Raw genomic sequence first — 22,336 nt, forward strand, 5'->3', positions numbered from 1 at the left:
GTGCGCCCCTACCGATTCGGTAGTCCCCAGTTCGATTCCCCCCCACCCCACCACTTCACTCGGTCAACGGGGAATCGCAGGAGTTTGTTTCTGGTGATTAGAAATCAATTTCTCGATATAATGTGGTTCCGATCCCACACAAAGCTGTAGGTCCCGTTGCTAGGTAACCAATTGGTTCCTAGCCAAGTAAAATGATCTAATCCTTCGGGCCACTGGTTCATAGCCACGTATAAATATCTAATCCTTCGGGCCAGCCCCTAGGAGAGCTGCTCATCAGCTCAGTGGTCTGGTTAAACTAAGATATGAAATTAATTTAAACCCAAATCATTCCTCACTCGGAATACATAAGTTGCGCCGGGAGATTTAATTCAGCCCCTGATGCTTCCGTGTTAAATGAGAAGCTGTGAGATTGTAAGTGATCTAGCTAGTTTTAAGAAGTTACCTCATTCGTGATTCCCAGATTTCTTTCTATTAAACTTGAAAATCCTTCTCCACTTCATTCCGTTCGGAGGAGCGCGAATGAGATGACAATCAGGCGCGACATTCACGGCAATGTAATTTTCCTTGATCTACAGAACAGCAAGAGTTCATTCTTTTCATTATCTTTTCATCATCAACCTTGCATTCTTAAAACACCACTCCATCACTGAACCACTTTTATTCACTCTTCTGATTATTCCTTCATTAGAAACGTAGAACATAATGAACAGGGTAATTTTTATAAATGATTTTTTATTTACTTTTTTTTGGCTTTTGTTTTCTGTGCGGTATTTAAAAACTTACTCCAGTGTAAGTGCTGAGGATTAGTACGGCACTTGTATTACCAAATTAAATTTATATGTTTAAAAAATAAGAATCTGTGGATTTAAGTGAAGTATAGAAAGGCTTCAATTGAAGGCTTAAACGAATGTTTCCAGAGAGAGAGAGAGAGAGAGAGAGAGAGAGAGAGAGAGAGAGAGAGAGAGAGAGAGAGAGAGAGAGTCTTGGACCATATAAAAAATAAAACAGAACAATAACACTGATAAGAAACCCAGTTATGAAAACGTGCCCAATCCACGATAGAAACCAGTAAGGTCAAAATGGTATTGTTTTAAAAACTCAAAAACAAAAAAACAAAAAAAAAAAAAAAAGTAACCAATAACACGTTCAAGAAATCTTTAAAAAAAAAATAAAAAGAAAGCAACAGATAATTTTCCTAAGGTAGCGGTTGCTTGAACGAAGAATCAAGAAATAAAAAAGGAGTATTGGAAATCTATAATTGTTTTTGGCGAGATAGGCCCAGATAGAAATATTGGAAAACAAACTAAAAAAGAATACCTCCCTGGAAGCCTTTTGAAAGATAAAATCCAGCAGATATTGGTACAATTACATGTGAATTTGCTATCTAGCTTGAATAACAAAGGATCAAAGATGTGCTATATATCATTATATATATATATATATCTATATATATTATATATATATATCTATATATATATATAATATATATATATATATATATATATATATATATATATATATATATATATGTTTGCCTCAGTAAAGGGTCCGAACAGGACCGAAAGTACTAGGCTATCTCGCTTTTTCATTTTTTTCCTTCGTGGCAAAAAACCTTCATTTATACATAGCATCACGTTTTATATACTTCGTGATCAAGTTATTCATATATATATATGTATGTATGTATATGTATGAATGTATGTATATATTGCTTCAATATTCCGCAATATTTGTGGTATGTAATCGGTTTAAGGATCATCTTCGCACTAAAAGAAAAAAAATAATAATTAACGATTAAAACCGAGCGCGAAAAACATTACAATGAACAAGGCTAAATTCGCGCTGCATACCACGATGAAGGTCAGAACTGATCGCGAGATCGCAATATAAAAACCTTACCATTTACAAAGGTCGCAAGCAAACTGTCGTGACATCTCGATTTTCACGTCACGTGACAGATTCCCCTGAGAGTGTTCGCAAGTTGTGCTTTTAATAGAGACTGGAAACCAGAATGGTGGAAACAGATTGCCCATTTTGAATTTCTGTTTCCCCTCCTCTGAAACTTTTTTTTCTTTATGAGTGTCAGGATTTTTTCTTAAGAGTCCCATACCTCTAACAGCTATAGTAGATTCACATCACCCGTGCATCTGATGTCTATAGGCCAGTCCCTTACGACGCTCCTGATTGGCTGTTGATAAGCCAGTCACAGGGCTGGTAACTTTCAGTCTCTCGAAAGTTCACACAAGCAGGATGTATGTTCCACCTCTCCTGAGGGATAAGTCTATCAAAAGTAACCCTCAGGAGAGGTGGAACATCCTATCTATGTGAACTCGAGAGAGAGACTGAGAGTTTCCAGCCCCGTGATTGGCTTATCAACAGCCAATCAGGAGCGTCGTACGGGACTGGCCTAGACATCAAATGCACGGGTGATATGAATCTACAACAGTAGCACTAATATGAATGTATAGATCTTTCTTATATCAAAATAATCCACTCAACCAAAATGTAGTCCAATTATGCTTGCTTGCTCTCTTTGTCCTCCTAAGGAGAAGGCTGGAAGTCTTCTTAGAATCTCGTTGTGTCTGATCTTTCGCAACTTCAGAGTTGCGCAAATCATTGCAAAGCCAAGGTTCGTCAAGAAGAAACCGTCATCCACAACATTGGTTTGGAGTCTTCATCTTAGGATAATACTCCTGGACAGCCAATTTATAAAAAGGTGCTAATGTGTCATACCTTCAAGCAATAATACCTCAAAGCATCATCGAATGAGGCTTCCCTTAACTACGATTGAAGAATCTTTCATACCTGCTCATATCTGGCTGTTCTCTTTAGGTAACTTTTGGGAAGCCTACATCATTGTTCTTAAGTTCTCTAAGGCATCTGAAGGGGTCTTCCATACGGTCTTTTTACGTCGAATTCTTTCTTACTGTTTCTTTCATTTCTGTCTTGTTTGTATGGTGTTTTTACGTTGCATGGAACCAGTGGTTATTCAGCAACGGGACCAACGGCTTGACGTGACTTCCGAACCACGTCGAGAGTGAACTTCTATCACCAGAAATACACATCTCGAACCCCTCAGTGGTATGCCCGAGAATCGAACTAGCGGCCACCAAGGTGGCAGGCCAAGACCATACCGATCACGCCACTGAGGCGCCCTCTTTCATTTCTGTCAATTCATATCGAGTCTCTTCCTGCACGACCGCTGCATTGCTGTCGAAGCTGATGACACAGCTCCTTCCCCTCTTTCTATCTGCCCTGGTGCATTCAGGGATCTGCTCTCACCTCTACCCCTTTCAATTTCTCCATGAATGACCTCACACAAAACCCCTTTTGTCCTGCCAATCAATATATTGATGTTCCTGCACGTCGCAAATCACGTTCTCCTTGTCTAACCCCTGTAGACTATCATTTTCAGTCTCAATCTCGCACGTGTGGTTATCCGTGCAGATCTAGCTAGCATCTGAAAATACGATGCACTAAGTTTTGTTACGCTTTGATAACTTTCAAGATAAACTCCTTCTTATCTCTCCTCTCCAATAAAATACCTGATTATTTTCTAATTTGAAATGGAACCTATCAGATTTAACTGCATTTTAGGAATTAGAAACAAATCGTTAAACGTCCTAAAAGGATAGAGGATATTGTCAAGAACCTGATTTAACTGGATTTAGAAACATTTGAAATTTGTTCACAGTTCCCCGTAACCTTGAATCAAATACGTTCCGCCTCATCAGTAACCTCTTCTAGTTTAGATACACTTCGGCTGTGTTAGAGGGTTGCAACACTATATACTTGCTTCGAAAATTATTCTTTTAAGCTTTGACCTAGAGAGCTTCCACCTTCACTCTCTTGGCACCGAATGAAAATCTAGTTCCGGAGTCTTAGGTTCAGGAAATCGGGCCATTTTAAGGAGTCACGGTTGCCGTTATGCAAGATAACAAATTAAGTGATATGTTTTCTCTTAGGTTAATTGGGAAGGGCAACTTGTCTGCCTGTTAACCACGGGGAAAAAATCTTGTTTAGAAAATTTAGTAAAATTCTTAAAACGCCTTTGCAATGGATACATACATATACATACACACACACACACACACACACACACACACACACACAACACACATATATATATATATATATATATATATATATATATATATAAATAAATGTGTTATTATAAATGTATATTATATGTGTATAATTATAAATGTATATATTATATGTGTATATATGTGTATATGTATGGAAGTATCGATCTAGCTATCTTTTCCATCGGAATAATGTACAAACTAACATAAAAAAAAATTTTAAGATATGCATATGATATCTGTCCAAAGCCATCAATTAAAACGGGGCTAGAAACCTGGAGATAAACTTGATTTATCCCAGTTTGCGTCCCACATTTCACTTCCGCATAAGAACGTTGGCTTAAAAAATTCCCTTACGGTAATGACAAGCAATCATTCTTTTGTACAAACCCTATTCCCTTCGTTTGCTCCTCCTGTTATCCAACCATCGCTCCTTAAACCTATACTAATCAACTACTTTCACTCTTCCTCTCCTCTTGTAAATATTCCCCCAACTCTTTCCCTAGTTTCTGTAACTTCTCTTCACCAGACATTTTCATTCAAAATATAAAAGATTGATTTTTTTTACGCAAACAATAAAATAATGAGGAGCATTGTAAGGGAAACGAGATAAGACGAAAAATATTTTTTCCTGAAGACCTCCGAACCTACACGACAAAGGACTGAGTGATGTACAAGCTTAGCCAATATTAAACTGACAATGGAGAAAAAATGGTTAAGAGCACCAGATGTAAATGGTCGGTGAAGGGAATAATTAATGGAAAAATGTTTCTAGAAATTCTATAAAAGATTAAAAAGTAACAAAATACTTTTTTGTTCAAAAAGGCAAACCAACTCATATGACAAGATATAGAATAGAAAACCACAACAAGCTCTCATGTTACAAAGGGAAACTAAAATAGAAATTTTAAAAATTAAACAAAAAATTAAAGGACAAAATGGCTGAGGCCCCAAAAAATTAGGAAACGGGGGGATGAGAGAGAGAGAGAGAGAGAGAGAGAGAGAGAGAGAGAGAGAGAGATTGGAGGTTTTGGGTGTTGAAATGTGGAGAGGTAAGGGAAGAAGGAGAAGAGGAGGAGGAGGAGGAGGAGGAGGAGGAGGAGGAGGAGGAGTGGTCTACGTCAGGTGGAAGTTATTGAATAGCATTGATTTCACCAAAGGCTCGCTGCCAGAAGAAAGTCACCCCGCCCCTCCATCACCTTCTACGCCCCCCCCCCCCAAAAAAAAAGGTTAAAAAAAGAAAAATATGAAAGAAATGCTCAACAGAAAGGGAAAGAAAAGACCCAAACAAAACGATTGCCTACAATGTCTTATCGAAAACAACTCATGCGCCTACAGAAAAACTTGGTAGGGAAACACATCGGACGTAGTCTTGATTAAGGGTAAGGAAATACTAAGTAAATTTAAAGGTAAAACTAATGAATGAAAATAGTACTACGATGTACGAAACCGATGAAAAGCCGAAAAAAGATCAAATTATACAAAAAAAATTTAAACTACTAGAGAACTTTGAGTTACGGCACCAAGCATAAAAAAGCAGAAACAGAACCTCACTATCTTCAGTATACTTACCTCACCACCTTAAATATACTTCTTAAAAAAGAAATATCCATTGCGTATGCTGCCAATTAAGAAAACGGCGTCGGCAACTTTCGAAATCTCAAAAGGAACGATCATTCGTTTAATGGTAGTTAAGTTTAATGACAGTATAAAATCCTATTCATCTTTCTTTCGTATACTCATTTTTCCAAATTCTTAGGCGCCTTGAAAATAATCTTCCATAATGTTATTATGATGCTCTCTCTCGTCAATTCAACGGTTTGATTTACAAGAGAAACGATAGCTATCTAGGGCTGTGTAATATTGCTGACCCCTAGGGTAATTTAGAAAGCTGATCTCTGTAACACAAATGGCATGCAGTAATTCAAAAGGCTCTGTAACTAAAGCGGTATATGAATACCTAAATAGAGAGAGAGAGAGAGAGATGAGAGGAGAGAAGCAGGGGAGAGAGTAGAGAGAGAGAAGAGAGAGAGAGAGAGAGAGAGGTTTTCTGAAACCCCAACAGGAATCCAATGTTTCAATCAAGCTAAAAAAAAAAAAGTAAAAAATGCGCCCTAACTTCTGCGTCTTCGAGATTTCCGTGCAGTGGTGGCCTCAGCCACGGCCCATGAAACTCAGCCACGGGTCGGTGGTGGCCTATGTTGTAACTAGTCCTGCCATAAGTACGATCATGGCTGACTTTAACCTTAAATAAAATAAAAAGTACTGAGGCTAGATGGCTGCAATTGGATGTGTTTGATGATTGGATCAACATACCAATTTACAGCCCTCTGGTCCCAGTAGATTTGAAGATCTGAGGGCGGTAATACCTTGCTTCACAACAATCGCTACCAATGTAGATGAAACGGGGAAACGAGTTCATGTTCAGTAAGCGTCAAATCGATAAAACTGAAACTACCCGAGCCCTAGATCTTTATTCACACCGACAGCTAATTCAATGGTCGTCAAACAGCTACAGCAACAGCGAAAGCGAGTAACTGCCACTAGATCTGCATGATATGAACAGCGTATTTGGAAGGATTTCAAATCCCAGACCGTCGCTCCGAAGGACGCAGCTGGATCTCTAGACTCAGGCGGATACGTCTAGACTCACCCAAGGCTGGATACGTCTAGACTCACCCAAGGCTGGATACGTCTAGACTCACCCAAGGCTGGATACGTCTAGACTCACCAAATGCTCCATAAAGAGCTGCTTCCTTACGTCTTTCGCTTATGAACAAAAAAATAAACTTCGAGGGACGTCAGCTGTGTATCCTCAACGTATATGCTTAAATTTACGAACAGGGAAAATACTGCTGATTCAGTCAAGGACAGCAGAAGTCACAGTAGATAAAACTGGATTGTTCTGAATTAAAATCACACTACTCTTATTGCTTCCTGAATTAACATTAGTTATCAGACTAACTTTTGGGACGGAGGGTATCTATAAGAGACTTGAATTAACATTTTATCCAAAAGAATCTATCATAATCCAGACTAATGATTTATACTGGTCTGATTATCTATTTAGATGGACATACCCAAAGACAGAGACGAAGTACAGTAATCAGACAAAGAATCAGAGCTATAGCTGAAATGTCAGAATGCAAAATGTTTTTCGAAGTGACGAAATAATTCATTCCGATTTAAAAACTGAACTATAATGGAATACATATGCCTTATCTTTAGTTTTGATTTATATATATATATATATATATATATATAATATATATATATATATATATATTGATTTTTTGTATTACGCCAAGCACTGGGGCAACTAAGCCCTTTCAGCGCTGAAACGGAAATTGACAGTAAAAGGTTTGAAAGGTGTAACAGGAGGAAAACCTCAAAGCAGTTGCACTATGAAACAATTGTTAGGAGAGGGTGGACAGTAAAATGGAAGAAAGAGAATATGAACGGAGGTACAGTAAAAAGGAATGAAAGTAGTTGCAGCTAGGGGCCGAAGGGACGCCGCAAAGAACCTCAGGTAATGAATACATTGCCCCGAATGAGGTACACTGACGGCACTACACCCCCACGGGGTCTTATCCCTAGTGGACCAACTAATATCGTCAATCTTTGGATCTTGTACATCCACTGAGGATGATGGAAAACTACTGAACAATCGTTAAAGACAGCTGAGCTCTTTCACAGAGCCCAGCGTTTTCGATTGACATTTCATTTCTTGATGCCCATCATCCTGACAGAGGCCCTTCTCACCGAATTTAATTCTCGTTCAATGCATATTAAAAAGTATTGGGGATAAACTAAAGAGCTGGCGTTAAGAAGATCCAGATGGGGTTTCCCATTAACTTTCCTTGAGAGATGTCTGGGTCCCCTCTCCTGGGACCCCCTCTCTCCCAAATTAAGTACATTTTGCGTTTTTACCATCCAAGTAGTTTGTTTGTTTGTTTCTATGGAGTTTTGACGTTGCATGGATCCAGTGGTTATTCAGCAACGGGACCAACGGCTTTACGTGACTTCCGAACCACGTCGAGAGCGAACTTCTATCACCAGAAATACACATCTCTCACACCTCAATGGAATTCACGGGAAACAAATTCGCGGCCACCGAGGTGGCAGGCCAAGAACAGACCGACCACGCCACTGAGGTGCTCACCATCCAAGTATTATCTAACCGGTGAGCGGAAACTGACTGCAACAACTACACGCCATCTTTCATCCTTCTTAAGGTTAAGGGAAATGTCATGTTTTAACTTTTACGAAAGTACCTTCCTTCCTGTTAAGCAATATCGAAAGAAGAGAACCTTTGTGATGGATTCAAGCACAACGTTATATTACTTCACGTTAAGAGTGATCTCACATAAAAACTTATTTTAGGCACTGTAAGCTACGTATTTGACTTCATTCATAGATTCCATAACGATCTGTAACAGATCTGTAACAGAGAATTATTGCTTGTACTGTTTCCTTCCGGTGTTCTTCAGCTTAGTGCTCTGGATTTTTTTTTATGAAGCTCCAACTGGTCAAGAAAAGATGACAGTGCAATCCGTACACGAAGCTACTAACTGTGCAGCTATTCGATATCTTAAAATCAAGTTGACCATGAGCTTTAATTGAGAAAAAAACGGATTAGGATGGTAGGAGGCTGAATTCGAACAGAACCAGTTTTGATTAGCACTGCGCCGTTTTACAACCGTAAAAATGTAATTAATAATTCTGAATACTTTCAAGAAATAGGTGTTACCTTCTATTTCGGAAAAAATGTTATGTCATACTAGATACTTTACAGTATTAATTTGTTCCACTAAAAATTACTATCTTACCTAATTATTGAAAGCTCTAGTTTTCCGGAAAGCATTACATTTTCTATGAGAAAGCTCAAAGACTTGTGGTTTGGTGGTCTTTCACAAGCTGTATTTCAATATGGAACTTCTAATTTTGTCTTTAGAGACATAATCCCATTAAATCATGCTTCTTGCTCAAGAATTTTTAAAGCAACTATGACCGGCAGCTCTACAGTTACTCATCCGGTTCCGTAGAGTGAGGGTGCGTCCCATGGCTCTTGAAAGCGCTGCCGGATGCACGACCCAAGGCAAAATTTTAGCTTAAATAAAATATAAACTACTAAGGTTAGAGTTTTGCAATTTGGTATGTTTGAGGATTGGAGGGTGGATAATCAATATACCAATTTGCAGCCGTCTAGCCTCTGTAGTTTTCTAAATCTGAGGGCGGACGGACGGACAGATTCTAAATCTGAGGGCGGACCTAAATTTCCTTGGCGAAAAACATCCTCGGTGTTGGACAAATGCCTCATTTCACATGACGAGTTCAGGGATACTTTTTTTAATACAAAATTACCCACTTCATTCGGCAATCCTCTTCGTGAGAGACAACGGAGCTCCATTTACAACTGTTCGACCTTCACTTACGTCCGTTACTTGTTAATATTACGTAGATCAATCACTTCGTAACGTCAGCTCTAGCTTACATTCACATGACATTAATCTCCCTCTTCCTGCATGCCCGCACACGCTACCTATGGGATTAGTCATGGAACGCACTCCCTCATCTATAGACTTCAATAATTTCACATTTGTTCTCCATCGAATCCCTACCGCTACCACACCGCCATCCCTCGCGAACGCTCGGTTATTTATAGATGGATTACATGTTTCTTACATCCAGACCTTTTTTGACTGGATTCCATTGTTGAGTTGAGTCGAGCTCAATATAGAATTGAGGCCAAAGGCCAAGCACTGGGACCTCAATGCAGTTGCACTATGACTCCAGTGATAGGAGAGGGAGGAACGTAAGATGAAAAAAAGAGAATACGAAAGGAGGTACAGTAAATGGAACGAAATTGGTAGAATACGAAAGGAGGTACAGTAAATGGAACGAAATTGGTTCCAGCTAGGGACCGGAGGCACGCTGCAAAAAACCTTAAGTAATGCCTATACAGTGCACCGCATGAGGTCCACTGACGGCACTACCCTCCTACGGAGGTACTCCATTGTTGAACAATAAGACTTTCTTGATGTTTTTCTATTTGGTCGTATGGAAATTTAAACACCTGAGACTCTGCTACTTCAAATTCTAAAATTAACGACCTCTCCAAAGACATTTCCTTCATGAATATTTTCGAAAACTTTTTCCAGGTTCTGGTTACATCACTCACATTTGTCCTTTTTCATACATATTTACTCCTCTGAGCTCTTGCAGGTGAATGAGCATTGATCAATTCTAATGCTCAGTTCTGATTTCTTATGTTATGCCTGTGATATATATATATATATTATATATATATATATATATATATATATATATATATATATATATATATATATATTTGAAAATGGTGCTTTTTTATCTTTTTTATCTTTTTTATTTTGGACAGCCGGATGATGCTGAGGTATGTTCAAACCTTGAAACTAGTGGCAATAATAACTTACCTATTCCTTATCTATCAATCTGCATATATATATATATATATATATATATAGATATATATATACATATGTATGTATGTATAGTATATTTACATATATATGCATAATTTAGCGTGCATCTGATATAGGACTAACGTATGTAAGTTTGTTTGTTTGTTTGTATGGTGTTTTTACGCTGCATGGAACCGGTGGTTATTCAGCAACGGGACCAAAGGCTTTACGTGACTTTCGAACCACGCCGAGAGTGAACTTCTATCACCAGAAACACACACCTCTCACACCTCAATGGAATGCCCGAGGAGGTAGGCCAATACCATACCGATCACGCCACTGAAGCGTTCTAATGTATGTAAGAAACATGTAATAAACAGAAAAAAGGCCGCTTCAATCGCTGGCCACAGGAAAATAAGACCATATATTTACTCTAGTTGATTCAAGGCTGATTCAACGAGACAGTTTAAAAACAAAATATGCACTGCAAGTCCTTGACGACGAAGTATCCCGAGTCTTCCGGAAAAATCGCTTCGTACCTATACTCGTTTTTGTTCCATCTGTCCATCCACTTGTGGTGGTCGCGCATGGTAACGCTGCGTCCCGGGCTTTAAATAGTTACGCTATGTGTAAGTTTTAGGTAAATAAAAGGTTATCTGGGTGTACATTTGTAACTGAAAAGTGTTTTAATAATTTACTGTATGCGAATTACACTGTTAATATTCGAAATAGGATATTATTTAAAGCCCGGGACGCAGTGTTACCATGCGGAAACACCACAGGCGGATGGACAGATGGAAAAAAACAGTGTATAGGCACCCAAAGCTCTGGCCTGGGAAGGCATCATGATGTAAGAGCCAAGTAAAGCAATCTTTATAATATCTTAGTATCGATAACTTTATCAGGCAACTCCACTAAGAGAAACTCACGTACAAAGTTGTGGTTCCTGCCTCGCCTTGGGTTTTTTTGTAGAGAATCTACTTCGCATGTGTTGGAACTTGTACTTGGTAGTTAGACAAATGTTGTCAACAACCCGGAGTTAATCCACCTTCAGTTTTATTCTCTTTCAAATCCCTAACGTTTCTGGTCACAAACCTGTCCAATTTTTTTAAGTTAGCAAGTGTGTGTGCGTGTATTTATCTATCTATCTATCTATCTATCTATATATATAATATATATATATATATATATATATATATATATATATGCAATATAGTGTGTGTGTGTGTGTGTGTGTACGATCAGAGCATGCAGATGATATGAAAAATATAAACAAATATAAAGGTCAAAAAGCTCCATTTAAATGCTATGAGGGCCACGATTTTAATAAGTATCAACGGTGCAATCTCGGTATTTTCTATTAAGCTCGACTGATCCGCTGTTGATTCAGAAATGTATCTGGTAGTCTCCTGACAAGTACAAAAATAAGAAAAGAAAGGACAATAACGGTTCAGTGAAAGAAAATACCTCAAGATATAAAAAACGCACAAAAAAACACAACCACACACACACAGACAATTCGGAGAAAAGTAAAGGAAGTTTCTTCTAAATTACAAATCAAAATAGCAAAACAAAATTCACACAAACATGTCATTTTCAGTTATATCAGCTCGAATGTCAAGGAATATTTTAGAAAGGCATTGTGGCCTAGATCAGTGAATTAGTAGCACATAGCAGGTCTTGGAAACTGACCAGCTTTCATAAGCGATTCCATGAGAAAAGTAAAAAATACGCCGAAGTTTCTTCGCCGCAATTGAGTTTTCTGTACAGCGTATGAGCCGTGGCCCATGAAACTTTCAGCCACGGCCAAGTTGTGGCCTGTCCTAAAGCGCTGGCAAACGCACGATGATGGCTAACTTTAACCTTAAATAACATAAGATGAAAAAAAAATACTGAGGCTAGAGGGCTGCAATTTTGTATGTTTGATGATTGGAGGGTGGATGATCACATACCAATTTGCAGCCCTCTAGCCTCAGTAGTTTTTTTAAGATCTGAGTGCGGATAGAAAAGTGCGGACGGACAGACAAAGCCATCTCGATAGTTTTCTTTTGCAGAAAATTGAAACGTGGATTTATAAGACACCATGTTAATATGGCTGTAGAAATAGTTCGTAACCATAGAATATTGCAACAACGTAACATATTTTTCTATAATCCTTTCAATGCTACACAATCATTTTTATCATTATTATATATTATATATTCAGAAGATGAACCCCATTCATTTGCAACAAGCCCACAGGGGCTAAGGACTAGAAATTCAAGCTTCCAAAGAATATGGCGTCCATTTAAAAGAAGTAACAGAAGGTAACAAGAAGTAACAAGAAGAGATCAGTTACAGGAAGGGAAAAATAAATCAACAAATTAACGAACAGATAAAAGTGAAAGTAAATTATAAAATACACGAAGAATTGATGCAAATTTCATGTCTGAAGAGTTATTGAGCTCTCTACGATTCCACAAACATGGACTACTGAAGCTTAAAAAAAAAGCAAGTCATACGGAATTATAAAACGCACGATCTAAGATTGTCTTCAGCGTCTCCTACGAGTGGCCCGGAGATGCATTTCTCCTTCACGCGTGTCTGTAGGAGAGACACATAAACGTAAGAAGACGACCTTGACCCTCTAACGATCGGATAATGAGAGAAAGAGAGAGAGTGAGAGAGAGAGAGACTTCGAGAAACAAGAAACACAATGGATATCCATCGAGTACAGAACCACCACCGTACTGGGGGAGAGGCCCTCGACATCCGGGCGCAGGAAGGAGTCTTCTGACGATTAAGTCTCTCTCTCTCTCTCTCGTCGCTCTCTCCATCTCTCATCTCCTTCTCCTCTCGATCGTCTCCTCTCCTCTCTCTCTCCACTGAAGATTCTCTCTTTCCTTGTCTCTCAGCCTATCTGCCCATCTATAAATCATACGTGATCATACTCGAGCAGAAGGTTATTGAAACGGCAACAAAAATAAGAAAATTAGTTGCAACCTTCTTCTCTGAATAAAAAAAGGCAAACGTAACGATAAAGCTGTTAACTTTCCTTAGATAACATCGAAGTAAAAAAAAATTATTGTATATTAAGTAAATATCATGGGAGAACAGAGGGGAAAAGAGTTAATACTGAATCCTAAAAAAAAGTATTATGAGTTTTAATAGAGGAATGGGTGGATGACCTACGTCATGTTTATGCGCTTCGAGAAAAATTGCTTGAAGAGAGAGAGAGCGGTCTGGCACTTTGTACGAGGGAAAGTTGTTTGGAAAAAATAGGCATAACCATTTACAGGCTAACTGCTGGAGAGATACAATGCAACATTCCGATTGGAAAATGTGACTGCAACGAAGAAAAGATAGTCCCGCAGGATGAGAACAGTGCGATTCTATACGTATTCTCCCTCCCATCAATTTTTTTTTTTTTTTTTTTTTTTTTTTTTTTTTTTTTGCTACGCGTAAAGTCTTAGAATAAAGGAAAGGCTTCGTAACATAACTGAATCACGGAGAAGCATGCGAGTGGATTACCTGAAAGACATTTGATGTCAAATGAAGTACAGATGGAAATGTGGGTCATACTGAACTTTTAGTTTTCATGGCTAAATACGGGTTTATGAAAGTATGCTGCCAGAAGAGTGATTACTTTCGTCATATATCATTTCAGAGTAAGAATTGGAAATATTCAAGAAGGGAAGGAAAGCGAAGTTAGAAAAATACGCGACAGTGGAATGGTAATATTTGTTAATGATACTTGATACATAACTATTAGCCACTAATACATAATAATCTGGACGTTGCTATGGATCACCTTTGCTAAATTAAACTGACAGTGAATTTCATGATGAGTCAAGTTATACGAATAAACGTAAGCAACGAATAACTGTTTCATGCAGGCGAAGGGATCTTTATTACCCAAAAAGGTGAACAGAGGAGCGAGACAGGGAAAAATGCAGAATCGTGGGGTTGGGGGAAGGGAAGGTATTATGACGGACCCGTAATTTGTAATGTGTAAAGTTGTTGATTCCATTTGCATAAAATGGTTATTAAAAGTAGGCCATTTGCGGTCAAATTTATGGGTAAGGGAAACGAAGCGAAGACGAATATAGTTTATTAATCTATGTATACCCAAGTGCATAGAACGTTTACATTACGAAGAATAAAATATTTACATTGGCCTATAGCACCGTTCAAGTCTCAAAAAGCGGTTCGTGTGAAAACGAAAATGTTCTCATTATTAAACAGAATAGTTCAGTTGCTCATCGTGTTCTCTTGGGAAGAATGACTCGGGTATTGCTGTAGTCCTTCCAATTCCAAGCAAGAAAATTTATGTGATGTAAACAATGACAAGATTTACAGAATAGTGCACGACAATTTAGACAAGTTACATTACAAGTATACTACGACACAGTTTTTCCAGTAGTAATTTCACCAATCAAGCGTCATCATTATTCCGTAAAAGGAGGGTGGGTTTTCTCGTAAAACAGACTGGATGTTGGAATACAGGTCGCCAAACAATATCAAGACAGTTTCCTTGAAGAGGTGCTAACCAGTTCGTCTTTTGTGACTGGACATACCCTAAAATAGTCTCCCTGTCTGCACTCTATCTGGGAAAACTGCGTACGAAAAATATCATCATAAAAAATTCTTTACACAAAGTAAATGATGTTAATCTCTACGTGTATAAAGGAATTTACATGTGTGAAACTGCGGTAGAGACTGGACCCTCCAAATGATCATAGTGAAAGCACTCAACAGCAACATGCTGAACGAACCATAAAGAATAAACGAACGATAGTAAAAGAAATCAGAGCGAAAAGATCCCGTCTTTTCCTTTGTTTTGTTTCCTATCAGCCTCGCTTAAGCACTGCACAAAAGAATGCAACGTTCTCTGGCATTAAGTGCGAAAACTAAACCAGCTAAGAAATGCAAACTATCCTACGAGCATTAGTCACCAGATTAATCCCCTCGCACCTAAAGACAACGAAAAACATGTCTGCTGCGCCGAAGATGCCTCTTGTCCAGCGCTCTCTCGCATTCTTCTTGATTGATTGATTTATTGAAAAAAGGACAAAAACCTGGAAGCAACAACAACATTAGGTCGCTGGCACCACTGCGTTTTTTCCTTTCTTCTCACCCGCTTTTTTTTTTATCTGTTTTCATTCGTCCTACTTTGGTGTTTACCAGGATACCTAAGGCAGGAATTAAATTTCCATAGGTTGCCCTCATGATATCTCGACTAATGACACTGTTTAGGGTTAGACTGCTAAAACCTTAAAAATACATATACTAACAACGAGTTATTAAAGGTGAGCAAATGTTTCTATATACATATACGACATATACATAAGACATATAACATTCATAAATGTGCATACGCTCGTGTATGCATGAGTGCGAGAGAGAGAGAGAGAGGAGAGAGAGAGAGAGAGAGAGAGAGAGAGAGAGAGAGAATACTCTCCCCTTTTTCCCCATTGAAACGTCACCTCACAGCCTCAATTTTGTTCGTAATACCCATCAGTGTATTTAAAGAATAAAATGTATACCTCTTAGTAGAGGTCTTTCCTTTCAAATACTGACACCTTACAATACTAAAGGAGGCAGAATAAATATTTTTGTTTTAGTATTTTAGTATTTTAGTATTTTACTTTTCCCCTGTAATACATATGTTTAACCAACAGACAAAACAAAAGCAACATCACACGTGTTCGTTGGAATGGAATATAAAAGTTCGGCCCAAGAACAAGCACTGGGACCCATGAGGTCATTCACCGATGAAATGAAAATTGATAGTCGAAAGGTTTGAAAGGTGTAACAGGAGGAAAACCTCAAAGCAGTTGCACTATGAAACAATTATTAAGAAAGGGTGGAAAGTACGATGAAAAACAGAATAGGAACAGAGGTACAGTAAAATGAATGAGAAGGGTTGCAGCTAGAGACCGAAGGGACGCTGCAAAGAACCTTAAGTAATGCCTACATTTCGCCGGCACTATCCCCGCACGGAACGTTGTTCATTAGACCCACTGCCTTTGCCAACGAGACCACATTGCCCAGAACACCTGGCAAAACAGGTGATTTCTTGGACACAACTTCGGCAACAGCTGACCTCAACCAACTGCCAGCAAAGTGTGGCCGGAGACAAATTCTTTGTGTAAGCTTGAGGGTAATCCCAGCGCCATTGTTTACGAACGAGAACATGACTAGTTCTCTCTCTCTCTCTCTCTCTCTCTCTCTCTCTCTCTCTCTCTCTCTCTCTCTCTCTCTACAGAGGTGGGCAGTATGCCCACATTGTTCGATAGTCCACTCTGCTACAGAATCAAGAGGACCATCGAACGCAACAGGTTGTAAGCAAAGAATTTCTCTTATTGGTTGCTACCTATCGTAATTTTTTACACTTACGGTGAAAATAATGTCAATATCAGAGCTGTTGTACCAGACTACTTACTTCCTATGAATTTACTTCAGGCATTCTTGTAGATATATCTTCAACGGGATGCGATGTTAAGCCAAATTTCCAGTGGTTCATTAATTTATGTTTTTATGACGAGAAAATGATTTGATTAACTCACAGGAAAATGGAAACTGCAGTGGGTTTAAATTTGACTCAGTAATTACGTACACACCTAGTGTCATTCCATCTAGCTTTCTCGCAATTAATATACTGTAAGCGGTCGTGTAATATGTCTATGAGTTGTTCAATAGCAATGTAACTCCAAAGATAAATAATGGATTAGAACGCAGTTAAAAACTACAAATCATAAGATTAAAGGCATTTGTTCACATTACTCAAAAGTTCCAATGTCAGTGTTACTATTGCGGAGACTTGCTTTCCTTTGGTCACGAGAGCAACATTACGTTAGTTAATGCACTTCCTAAAAAAAACACTAGCAGTGATATGGGTACTTTCGAATTTGTATCTACTTTCTGCTACTGGCTGCACGAGAAAGTTAAGTTGCACAACAAGCAACACTGACTCGTGCAACACGTCTCTATGATCTGAAAAATAAGGCTCCTATCTATTTTGAGAAACTTCTCGAAGGACTATCAGGTGGTCATCACAAAAATTGTTTGAATGACCTCGTGGGTCCAAGAGCTTGCTTTTGGCCTAAAAAAAATGATGGAGTGAGAAAATAAGCGATTTAGCCGTAAGCCTCCTTATGGGCACACCATTTAAGCTACGGGTGGGGGGGGGTGGGGGGCACTAGGGCACTGGATGCTAAGAAGACCAGGTCAGCCTATTTCCTTGAGCAACCCAGCAGTCAAGTACTATATGGGACACAGGATTCTGAAGTTGGGCCAGCCTGTTTTGTGATAAATAAAAGCTGAGAAAGGTTAATGAGAAAGAACATACAGAGAGAGAGAGAGGAGAGAGAGGAGGGAGAAATGAGAGAGAGGAGAAGATGAGAGAGAGAGAGAGAGAGAGAGAGAGAGAGAGAGAGAGAGAGAATCTACATAATGTGTCACGATATATAAGACAGCTCGCGAGTCAACCTTTCAGCGGCAGGTACCACTTACAAACCTATAGAAACCCTCTCGTCTCTCAGAGGCATATGAAATAGGCATAAACCTTTCACGGATTGGGCCTGGAAGCGACAGCGTATGAGCAATCAGCGGACGAATAAAACAGCCCGTTCGGTCGACAAACTGCCACGAGAGAGAGAGACACACACAGAGAGAGAGACAGAGAGAGAAAGAGAGAGAAAAGGGAGGTGGGGACTCTTTCGTGATTTATATATATATATATATATATATATATATATATATATATATAGATAGAGAGAGAGAGCGAGAGAGAGAGAGATGAGAGAGAGAAGAGAGAGAGAGAGAGAGAGAGAGAGAGAGAGTTAAATTTATTTCCTATTATATCCTCATCGGATAGAGCAAAGAAAGAACAAAAGATTTACTTTTTGAAAATTTGTTTTTTTCTTCGGGTGTTGCCACGCAGAGAGAGAGAGAGAGAGAGAGAGAGAGAGAGAGAGAGAGAGAGAGAGATTAACAAAACTTAGCCTTTACTTTTTCGATGCCATTATGCAAAGAAAGAGAAAAATAAAGAAAGAAAATTAAAATTAACTTGATTTTTCTGGTGTTCTACTGAGAGGGAGAGGGAAAAAATATACTAGTTCCTTGAGTGTCATCGTGGAGAGAGAGAGAGAGAGAGAGAGAGAGAGAGAGAGAGAGAGAGAGAATATTTATATTTGTTAATTCCGGTGTTGAGAGAGAGAAAAAAGTTTCGGTCCTGTGGAGAGAGAGAGAGAGAGAGAGAGAGAGAGAGAGAGAGAGAGAGATTTGTTCCCTTCCGGTGTTGAGATTTATTTTGTTCTTTCTCGAGAGAGGAGAGAGAGAGAGAGAGAGAGAGAGAGAGAGAGAGAGAGAGAGAATATTTTCTTTTGTTCCCTTCCGGTGTTTGAGAGAGAGAGAGAGAGAGAGAGAGAGAGAGAAGAGAAAGAGAGAGAGAAGAGAATTTCATATTTTGGTTCCTTCCGGGTGTTGAGGAGAGAGAGAGAGCAGATTTGTTCCTTCCGGGTGGTTTGAGATTTTTTGTCCTTTCCGAGAGAGAGAGAGAGAGTAGAGGAGAGAGAGAGAGAGAGAGAGAGAGGAGATTTGTTCCTTCCGGTGTTGAGATTTATTTGTTCTTTCCGATAGAGAGAGAGAGAGAGAGAGAGAGAGAGAGAGAGAGAGGAGGAGAATATTTATATTTGTTCCTTCCGGTGGTGAGAGAGAGAGAGAGAGAGAGAGAGAGAAATTTATTTGTTCCTTCCGGTGTTGAGAGAGAGAGAGAGAGAGAGAGAATTTATATTTGTTCCTTCCGGTGTTGAGAGAGAGAGAGAGAGATTTGTTCCTTCCGGTGTTGAGATTTATTTGTCCTTTCCGAGAGAGAGAGAGAGAGAGAGAGAGAGAGAGAGAGAGAGAGAGAGAGAGAGAATTTATATTTGTTCCTTCCGGTGTTGAGAGAGAGAGAGAGAGAGAGAGAGAGAGAGAGAGAGAGAGAGGACTGTTGTTCCGACGTTCGATGTGGCACTGCCAAAAGGAATAGTGTCAGAGGAATGCGGGGACGGTGGTGGTGGTGGAGGCATAGTGTCATTGTCGGGAAGTTGGGGATGGATGGTCCTGGTCATAGAAGGTCTGAGATTATACGGGAAGAGTCACTTACCGCCTAAACCGCCCCTCCGCGTCCGTCCGTCCGTTCCCCTACCTCTACCCCCTACCCCTTATCTTCCCCTACCTTTGTCTCCCTATGCTCTGTCCGTCATCCTCCTCGGAGTCGAAGGAGAGAGAGAGAGAGAGAGAGGAGAGAGAGAGAGAGAAGCTGGAACGTTCAAGCAGGAACAAGCAAGCGAACGTCTTTCCGGTCGGCCTTTACGACGTTAAAATACACCACTGAGCAAAATACCGTTATTGCCTGATAGCTTGGGTACATCTGTCAAAGAACACAGAAACTGACCGCGCCCGCTGAGTGATGCCGCGCCGTGATTGGCTGGAGAGTGACAACTCGCGCTCTGATTGGCCAGGAAGCTGCGGTATTCAGGGGATGCCAGAGTAGCTCTAGGCTCAGTGTTCTCACTGTGCCTAGTATGAGTTGGCTCCTCTAGTGGGTAAGTCAAGCCCAAACCAGCATTCGTAATCGTGGGGGAGAGACAGTTTTTTTCGTGATGGACTAACAAATCACCAACTTGTGCCCCCCCGAAGTGCCCCTTCTCTACCATGCCCTCTCAGTCGCTTAGAACTCGACCAGTTTACAGTTGACCCTAGGCTGACACTCTAAGTTCGTTGTGTTCCTGAATAGCGTTCTGGTTTATAAGGGGGTACGATCGATGTGCGTCAGTTAATCAGTGGTGGTTTCGGGAAATTAACGGAAAAAACAGAAGACAAACGGACTTTCTCTCGTTCATTCAAAACCGCCCCCTTTGGAGAACACGACGTTTTTGATCAGTCATACACCACCAGCGCCAGTTGAAGTCCGTCGACAAGAACATACCAACAGAAAAGGAAATTCCATTTCAACTCATCATGTGAGTATGAATGGTGCTGCTGCTGCTGTTAGTCAAATCGAGTATTTGTAATTATCAAAGAGTTTCAACATGTCATTTTCTGTACGTCAGCGGAATCTTCAGGTTTGTCGAAAAAATTGTATTATCATAGAAAACGGGTTAGATTTAAGCGTATGGTAAACGACAGCAAACTGTGAGCCAGATGTACTATGTTGAGTTTTTTGTTTCTAACATCAAATACGAAATTTGTTATAGAATTTAGAATGCATACAGCCATTGGAAAAATCATCGAAAATAATGCTAATCAATATAATAAGACGAAGGAGAGCAAATTTGATAGTTAGGGCATTTTACAAAGCATATTGTTCCTTGCAAAATAATCATTTTCCTCTACTGTTTAAATCTAGGTAATAATCTTTTACGGAAACCAGACCATTTTTGTGACGTTAAATCTTTTTGCATATCACAAAGTTTTGAGTTTCATTTTGAAAATTTCGCAAAATTTCATGATAAAAAAAAAACGTACCAAACACCAATTCCAAAATATACTTTGCCTATTCTCCAATTTAATAATAAAAGAATGTTTATTTCAAACATTCCCCTCCCATCAAATACGCAACTTTTCTCTTCTTATTTAAAAGGAATTTCTATTCAATAACTATAACTGGTTCACTTAAGGTAGATTCTTGGATGAGCCCTATTCTCACGAGACGTTAGTTTGGCGGCCGCTGATTGGCTGGGAGCTGCCTACCTCCCGGTACCAGCCAATCAGCGGCCGCCAAACAAACGTCTCGTGAAAATAGGGCTCATCCAAGAATCTACCTTAAGTGAACCATCTATAGCTAAGCTCGTACTTGTGGCCACGCGTGCGCAGAAATGGTACTGAACTCGTATTTGTTCACACGCATGCGCAGAAACGGCACTAAACTCGTAATTGTTGACACGCGTGCGCAGAAATAGTACTAAACTCACATCTGTGGACACGCGTACGCAGAAATGGTACTAAACTCGTATTTGCGGACACGCATGCGCAGAAATGGTACTAAACTCGTATTTGTGGACACGTGTACGCAGAAATGGTACTAAACTCGTATTTGTGGACACGCATGCGCAGAAATGGCACTAAACTCGTATTTGTGGACACGCATGCGCAGAAACGGTACTAAACGCGTATTTGTGGATACGCATGCGCAGAAATGCGGCACAGTAAATATGGCACACTTTTGCAAGTCTATCAAGACAAGGCAAATACCTAAAGAAGTGTGATGCACAGCCCACAGGACATTTGATATCTGTCTCCGCACAATTCCTTATACGTCCAAAAAGGTCAATGGCCTCCCTCTTCCTTCACTTATTATCACGTTCGGTCGATGCCGACAGACTGAGTCATGCTGATCCTGCAGTAAGTCTAAACCATAAAAAGACAAATGTTCATCATCGTTGCATTCCGTCTAATCCTCTCTCTTGAGAATAAAGACACTAAAACAAGAAAAGTTAACTTTTTTTTTTTTTCATTCCCATCGCTGCGCAAGTGCTTCCCTAAATTTAAATGAGGTAAAAATTAAATTTATCTCACGGGAACCAGAGGAGATAAAAAAAAATTTAAACGCTGTATGTAATAAAAGTTATAAAGAGCTCAAGAACGAGAAGAAGAAGAAGAAGAAGAAGAAAAGAAGAAGAAGAAGAGGGCGTCATTCTATTTCATCACATAATGACAGGGTGCACAAGGACGAATATACGACAACGAGATCGTATGACAGCAGGATTAAGGGTTGAAAGCAGCGCCGCTGTACAACGCAACTAATTTAATAAAGCAGACCACCAATATGTATGCTACCCT

General features: G+C 39.5%; 1 protein-coding gene across 5 annotated transcripts in view; it reads left to right on the forward strand.

Moving 5' to 3' along the window:
• LOC135224724 (sodium- and chloride-dependent GABA transporter 1-like) overlaps positions 1-22,336 on the forward strand; it is a 250,497-nt gene that overhangs the window by 157,341 nt on the left and 70,820 nt on the right. Inside the window, exon 1 of one of the 5 annotated variants that reach the window (XM_064264020.1) lies at positions 20,054-20,517. The exons of the other annotated variants lie outside the window; for them this stretch is intronic. The gene's annotated coding sequence lies outside the window, so the exon portion shown is untranslated. Of the gene's footprint in view, positions 1-20,053; positions 20,518-22,336 lie in introns of those variants that run through there. 5 annotated transcript variants of the gene reach the window in all.

Source organism: Macrobrachium nipponense, chromosome 12 (genome assembly GCF_015104395.2).
Source record: "Macrobrachium nipponense isolate FS-2020 chromosome 12, ASM1510439v2, whole genome shotgun sequence".
NCBI lineage: Eukaryota > Metazoa > Arthropoda > Malacostraca > Decapoda > Palaemonidae > Macrobrachium > Macrobrachium nipponense.